The sequence below is a fragment of the Bidens hawaiensis genome, unplaced genomic scaffold (assembly GCF_021521415.1).
Source record: "Bidens hawaiensis isolate Kalapana, Puna unplaced genomic scaffold, B.hawaiensis_p1.1 tig00032422_1, whole genome shotgun sequence".
Taxonomy (NCBI): Eukaryota; Viridiplantae; Streptophyta; class Magnoliopsida; order Asterales; family Asteraceae; genus Bidens; species Bidens hawaiensis.
In genome coordinates this window covers 1-8,147 of record NW_027495518.1, presented here as the reverse complement: position 1 = coordinate 8,147, position 8,147 = coordinate 1, and the positions used below count along the sequence as shown (strand labels likewise).

The 8,147-nt window shown below is 40.0% G+C and overlaps 1 non-coding gene across 1 annotated transcript; it reads left to right on the top strand.

The window, feature by feature from the left end:
- Window positions 1-7,713: 7,713 nt before the first annotated feature.
- TRNAR-ACG (transfer RNA arginine (anticodon ACG)) lies at window positions 7,714-7,787 on the top strand. The gene has a single exon. It is a non-coding gene; the product is annotated as a tRNA-Arg (tRNA).
- The last annotated feature ends 360 nt before the right edge of the window (window positions 7,788-8,147 follow it).

The following is an 8,147-nucleotide window of genomic DNA, read 5'->3' as shown; positions in this document are numbered from 1 at the left end:
ACATTGCTCATACATGATGTCTGATTCGCTGCCAGTGTCCACCAGGACTTTTGACACTTCATAATGAGCAATGTGTGTAGTGATGACAAGAGGACTGCTGATAGAAGGGCCTCCCCTGATTCTTGGGAAGATTACTTGTTGCTCGCGCCAATCTCCTTGGACTTGCGCGCTTCTCTTTCTTGAATTTTGCCCTTGTCTTCCTCCCTCGGCTACACAGATTCTTTTGAACCTTTTGCTGGCAGAGGCTCCTTCTGGTTGTTCATTTTCTGGTCTTGAGTTTTTCACCAGGTGAGCCAGCTTGCCTGATTTCACATCTTTTTCAATTGCATCCTTCAAGTGATGGCATGTATCAGTGTTGTGTCCTGTGGACTTGTGAAACTCACAGTACTTGCCACTGTTTGATGGTCCCTTGTAGTGTAGTGGCTTGGGGCTTTTGAACTGGACATTCTCAGTGCTTAACACTTGTGAAGGCGTTTTAGTGAGGGGAGTCCATATTCTTGGCAGAGGTCTGTTAGGATCTCTGCCGCCTTCCCTCTTATCACCTTCTCCGCGATTACGAATGTCTTTTTGGGGCTGAGGTGAACTTGGTTGCGCCTGCTTTTCTGCGGGAGAAAAACTGGTTGGTTGCAACCTGGACCATACAGAGTTCTGTTTGCCCCTTCTTTCGTTGCTGCGCGGTGACTCAGCTTGATGCCCTCTTTCTCTTGCCCTATCTTGGGCAATTTGTTTTTCATTTCTCGCGAAGACTCGCGATGCTTCCATTAGCTTGGCCCAAGTGGTTGGCATGCCATCTCTGCTTACGAGAGCTCGGCGGAGTTGATCACTACGCGCGCCTTGTATAAAGGCCACGCGCAAGAGTTGCTCAGTGATACCTCCGATTGCCAGAGACTCCTGATTGAAATGAGTTATGTAGTCTTCAATCGTTTCATCATTCCTGCGCACGCAGTGCATGATGTCATCAGGGTCGCGCGTGTGTCTGCGCTGCTGTACGAAGTGGGCTTGTAACTTTTCCAATAGTTCCTCGAACCCATCGATTTGCCCAGTCGGCAAGCTTTCGAACCAGACACGCGCCGCGCCCGTGAGGAAGCGAGCAAACATGTGACACCATGTTGGCATCGTCCAGCTTTCTAGGTTTCCAGTGTTGTAAAAACCTTGTAAGAAATCGTCTGGATCTGTTGTGCCGTCATATTTGCCCAAACCACTTGGCATCTTGGTTTTGTGCTGAATGGGAGCCTTCGCGATGCGCTCAGTGAATTTTGAATGTTTCACCAAGATGGCTGGCCTGTACGGTGTGGTTACGTCCACTTGCCCTCTCACTGGTGGGCTGTACGGTATGTGCAGATCCATGTCGGCTTTGGCTCCAGGCGTCACGTTCATGTGCGCGCGGAGCTGTGAGCCTCCTGCATGAGTATCTCGCGTCTTCCTCATGCTGTGCACTTCTTCATCACTAAACTCAGCGTGTTCAGTGTGAACAGAGTGACCATCTTCCGGCGCGCGCGCCCTTTTTGTTCCATGAACGGTTTGCTTATCAAACGCCTGCCTTTGTGTTAAGTCGGCTGACTTTTTGTGTTTGACCAGCTCATTGTACTTGTCCATTAGACGTCGTTGCTCGTTTATGAGCCATTCTTTAGGGTCATTGGTTTCATCTTCTGGACCCATTGGTCCTTTTTGTTTCGCGCAGGCAAGATTTTGGAACGTGAGATCGTCTGGAGGAGTTTCAGTCTGGCTATGAGGAGTTGTGATGAAGGGATGGTTACTGGTGGTGCGCGTAGAATCACGCGGCACCCTCAGAAACTGCTGTCCCCCATTAACATCCTCACGCTCAATATCCTCCAGAACTTGATCGACGTTACGAACACCAGAAACCATGGTGAAATTTTTTTTTTTTTTAGAGAACTGATGAAGATTCTGTTGCCGTTGTAACAGGTGATGGCGCCAATGAAGAAACGTGGATCGACTCACTGGTAGACGATCTACTTTCCTCGGGTGTGATTATGCTATTTCACCGATGGTTCTCTGGGATCTGGGTTCTTCCACCTACAAAATGAACAGCACCGTAAACTTACCCCTCAGAAAGGGACAGAGGGGTCCTCTTTGGGGTAACCCTCCGGTGTGAGAATAAGAGTTTGTAGGAGAAGATAATAATATGAGAGTAAGGAAATTGGAGTGTATTGCTTAATATAGCTGAATACTGTGTAATAGGGTATCCCTCTCCTTGTGGAGTTGATGTGGTATTTATAGTGCTAGGGTTTCCAATGATTGGGCTCAGACCCAATTATGGCCTTTTTGGCCTCCTCCTATAGCTTCGCGCCACGTGTCCTTGGGACACCTGGTGCTTTTTCATTGGTTAGTTGCACATGGGTTTTGCTGAGTTGTCCACCTTTCATTGGCAGCTGTCAACGTCAGCATATTCTTATTCCTTAAAAAGATACCTTCTGGAAGGTTGTCTGACGTGCACAATCAAGGTTGTCCTTACCCTAATTTGGATAAGGACGAGGTTGATTATGTGCATGTGTGATATGCGCCTATCCTGAGGATGCGCGAGGTCTTCTCTTTATTCTCACGCGCAGATGTTTCATGCGCAGATGTGATATGCACAAGCATGTGATATGCGCCACGCGCGGATGCGCCACGCGCAGATGTGATATGCGTGAGCATGTGATACGCGTGAGCATGTGATACGCGTGAGCATATGCGATGCGTGGGCATATGTGATGCCTGAGCATATGTGGTGCCTGAGCATGTGATGCATGAGCATGTGATATGCGTGAGCATATGTGATGCATGAGCATGTGATGCATGAGCATATGTGATATGCGTGAGCATATGTGATATGCGCCATGCGCATAGGTTTTGGCTTTGTGCCTTCATAATGTCTTGATTTCAAGCCTCTTGTCTATATCTTGTGGGTTGACCCGCCTCGCTCGGTGTTGAGGCGGGTACATACCTCTTCAGTTGTGTCCATGGCATTAGTACTTTACAATACCGAAATTAATTCTGATATTCCAAGGCGTCATAGAGTGCGTGAGGGGCCACACGACCCATGTTATAAAAATTATTTATAGCTTAGTTTTAGTTTTGGGTTGGGATGCTAAACTCTCTGTCATACATAAATATACCATGCGCCACATGTACAAAGAAAACTTGCATTTCTGCACTTCGCGCCTTAGTTTTAGGCACGGCCGCTTTTGTGCACTTGTCACTTTCGAAAACCAAGCTCCTAGTGCAGAATGGAGTTCAAATGTTAATGATAAGTAGAAAAAAGGAATGTGAAGGATTATTTATTACATAACAAAGTTATAAGTATGCTATTATCTGCAAGTGCAACCTCAACCAACAATTCCCCTAAGTTGCAACAGGAGACCACAATCCTATGATAGATGTAAGGCGACACATAACTATGTCGGATGTTGTACGCCACAATATGTTCTAGTATCAACTTACATACACACGATTTTGATACCACATGTCAAGCTGCAAATGATGACACTGAAAAAGTACCACCACCTGTTAGTTACTCTTATTTTTACCATGGATGAGACTCCACACGACAACCATTCTCGAATCCTGCTTCAATTTTCTTGGTTGTTTCCGCCTCTTTATCTGCACCACTCAAATTATCCTTTTGCCCGTTTGGGATTTCTTCTTTTGCGCCTTCAGCCTTATCCAGAGCTTGTGCAACGGGGGTTTCCGATGTGTTGTTCATGTCGACTTCAATGGGATCTGCAATATAGTTTCCAGGTTTAGCTTCTTCCACTGGCGGGAGCACTTTTGGGCTTTCAAATGCGTTTTCAGAAGCGGTTTCATCTTTGTCAGCTTTTCCTTCGGTTTCACCTGGGGCAATTTTGTCATTCTCTTCTTGTTTTTGGTAATCTTCCACTACGTTCTGTTCAACTTCCTTCATTTCAACATCTTTTTCTTCATGTTCTTTGTCTTTTTTGCCCTTCTTTGAAGAAGACCGTTTAGCCTTTTTCTTAACGGGCTCAGTTTCCGGTGATGGTGGTGGAGCTAGCTTTACTTTCTCACTGATTCTTGAAGACCGCCTCGGGGTTTCACCAGGATGTGATTTCAGATACTGATCCAGCTGCTTCCTGGTGGTTATTTCTTCCCCGGTTGGTGCAGTGTACACAATCTCATTTTTCTTCGGTGTCCCTGCCTTCTTTGGCAAGAACTGCATGTAAACAAACCGACCGATTAAAAGATGTGTGCAAAATAATATAGTAACAAATAACAGAATATAAAATTAGCCGCTACACAAAAAGAGGGAAAAACAAAATAAATAAATGAATACAAAATTCAAATTCAATTATGGATGAAATTATAAAAGATCCCTAAGATGAAACAACTCCTAGCATTTTCTTTCTAACCTCAAATCTTCGAAGAATCACAATATATGTTCGGCTCAAATGGCAATCAGACTGGATTATATGAACTAATAACCTATGAAGAATTGCATATATTGATATAAAAACTTCACTAATTGCATGTATATTCTACCGTAATGAAATTACACATACTGACAAAATTACCCTTTCAAAATTATAAATACCTTTTTAGAATTAAAACTTTGACATTTGTTACTGATTTTGAAGATTGTCACTCGTATTTTTAACGAATATTACTCCAAAAGCTCATAAAGAGTAGATTACACATAGACGAAACAAAATAATGAGAAAACACAAATAAATAAATAAATAAACATAAACTCATTAGCGAAATCTTAAAAGAAACTGAAAAAACCAAAAAATAATTCTGTTAGAAAAAACTAAAAAAAAATAAGGTAATAAAAAAATAGTCAAAACGTGTAAATACAAAAACTTGGGAAAAATTTAAAGTTTTAGTAAAAGTAAGGGTAAAATAGTAATTCTTCACTTATTCTTAATAATCAAAATGGGTAAATCTGATACTTTTTTCACTAAGAGAGGATATATGCAATTGCCCCTGTAATCTATATCCGAGGCATATAATATCCGAAAGTTTCTTAACACAATTTCTAAATCAATAGGCATCGCATGCAAATCCTTTTTCATTTCTTGTATACGTCTACTTGTGAGTCATCTAACCACCAAAATAGCCTCGGTCAATTACCTAAAATGAAAATGCCATCTTAGCTGATATACCGAATTCATGTTATATTCAACAACTTTATGGAAATTGTTTGTCGTGTTCCATGGATAATCCTGTGTCAACCTATATAAAACTAATATCTCTTAACACAGTTGCAGTAAAGTGCTTATTTTTTTAATAAAAGGATGCAAAAAAATACAGAAAATTATCAGCAAGCATGAATGTTGACCAACTTATACCATGAAACAGAAGTATGCAACTCTTAACCACAGGTAGACCACACATTTCAGTTATTACCTTAAACTCATGTCATTTTAACCGTTTCCCTGCTTCAGCAACCGTCCTTAGGAAGTCATAAGAAATGTGTCAGAAGTGAAGCTTTGGCCTTAGTCAGATCACTTATGGAAAACTTTACTGTAACATGAATATATGCAAAATTTGTAAACCAGAGTGGCTTCAGTTGCAAAAGTGAAAACACAATGCATGAGTCTTTTCATACTCCAATCTTCATAAAAGTGTATAAAATCATGTGTCATTTTATTGTTATACAATTATCTGAAATTCCTTCAATCAAATATTTTGGAAAATCGACCCTTAATGTCAAAGCATAATCCGAGCAGTGAAGCAAAAAAAAATAAAATAAAATACGCATCACTCTTGCAATCATAATTTTTTATCTACTTCAAACCAATATATATCTATCTATATAGTTATAGTACAGACACATTACTGAAGAGTGAAGACATAAAAACATTTTTGAATAAGTGGCACGTGCAAACTGGCAGTGTATCTGCATGCAGACTGATAGGAGACCAGGTAAATAAAACTTTCATGCATATCAACAAGGTTGTTACAAAAAGATTAACAACGAAAACTATATATAAAAAAAAAGTATGATATAGGAATGCCAGAGCTCTATAAATAACACAGTTATGAAAAGAGAAATCATTGAAAACCAGCTTCAAAAAGTTAAACTGATGATAATGATGTATCAATGCTACATTGTTACAAGCTCAATAATAGTTTAATAGGGTCCAAACATTGAGTCTTTGCTTTCCCGTTTAAAAAATGAAACTACATTTTGCAAGCATATTTGAAGTAGGTGTTATCTTCTACCCAATAAGGTTGTCTTCTTGAACACCATTAGACCCTTGCAACCTTAATTGTCTAATATAGCCACCTTAATTGTGAACACCTCCATTGTTATAGCATACTAGCATACACTATGAAACTCCTTTTACTTACAGATATCATTTTAGTCTTAACAGAAAGCCAGGTACATATCCACAAAGCAATTTAAATATTATCCCCAATTCTTAAGGATACATTACTAAAATCTCTCAATACCATTCATGAAATGCATGAATGTAATCTAGAATTCTGGCCGTTTCTCAGAAGAAAAACAATATGCTTATAAACGCTTGAAACATATTCATATTTTATCCAACTTATAAATTGAGCAAAACAGGGTTGGAGCGAATAAGTAAATAAGGTTTACCAGAAAATCAATTAAAAAGGTAAGACAGAACAACGAAATGATCATAAAGAATTTTTAAAAAGTTTGTGTGCAACATGACATACGTACTCATGCGCCGTTTTAAAATTTACCAAAACAGAGTTTATGAAATTACTCTTTTAGAAAGGAAACTTTGGCATGCGCTTTAAAAAAAAAGCGTCTTTCTTTGTACCAAGTGATCCCCTAGTATACAACTCTGTTTTTCTGCATGAATTTTAGCAAATGCAAACAATAACAGTTTTCCCAAAATTATAGAACCAAAAAGCAAATCTTTGATGATCTTTAAAAAAAATATGAGTAACAAAATCCTCATTTTTACCAAAATCATTAAAATAAAGTTCATAATCCAAGCTTCAAAGGCCTTAATAAAGACGGGAGAAATAAATAAGGGATGTAACTTGTTAGTGATACAGTTGAACTATACTTTGAACCCACTTAGCAAATACAAACAAAACCTTACAAAAACCTACAGAGATTCGCATATCCCCGCATTCTACAAAATAAAAAGGCTAAAATCCCAAAAATCCGCAAAAACCACCTCAGAAACCCTAATTCTGAAATCACACCAAAACAAATGAAATTAATCACAAAAATATGACTTAACCAAAATCATTAAAGCACCGGCTTCGAACCGCTAAGGAAGCAAAAGAAATTCAATCAAATAATAATAATAATAATAGGAAACATACTAGTGACACAGTTTAACCATACTTTGAATTCAAATAGCAAATATAAACAACACCTTACGAAAACCAAAAATCCCTAAAAACAAGCTGAAAAACCCTAATTCACAACCGAAATTAATAAGAAACTCTACTGCGGTGACGATACTGTAGGGGAGGTCCTGCGGAAAAATAGCTCGACGCCAGGATGATAAAAAACTTCACACCTCCCGTTCTTCATACTTTTTCAATATGAAAAAAAAAATAAAAAATAAAAAGGTCGTCTTATTCAAAACCCCAATTATGACATCCCTTCTCTCCCACTTCACACCTCGGAACGCACCGTTCTTATAGAGATAAAGTAGAGATAAAGGCGCTTTGACATCTTCTAAACCCGAAATGGCTGGGAGAGCAAAGGTTCCTTTTTTTGAGGGTACTTCCGGGAACAGATCCAGCGGAGACGCAGTGGGGCCTGTAGCTCAGAGGATTAGAGCACGTGGCTACGAACCACGGTGTCGGGGGTTCGAATCCCTCCTCGCCCACAACCGGCCCAAAAGGGAAGGGCCTTTCCCTCTTGGGGTAGGAAAATCATGATCGGGATAGCGGGCTATGGAACTTGGGTGTGGGTCTTTTGTCGAAATGGAATGGACTTTTTATTTATTATTTATCGTAAATGAGTGAAGCATTACACATAGTATGCGTATGCCCGTCCCCCATCAGCGTATTTTTTTGTTTTACGCGCCCGTAACTCTTCCTCAGCCAGGATGGGGCAGAATAGCAGAGCAAGTACAAGTATTAGTAGCATAACAAAAACGCGTTCCTCGTCATTAATATGTTTGCTCGCAGCAATTGTGGCCTCTCGGTAGAATCGATGACTGCATCTTTGATGCACTGCTAGTACT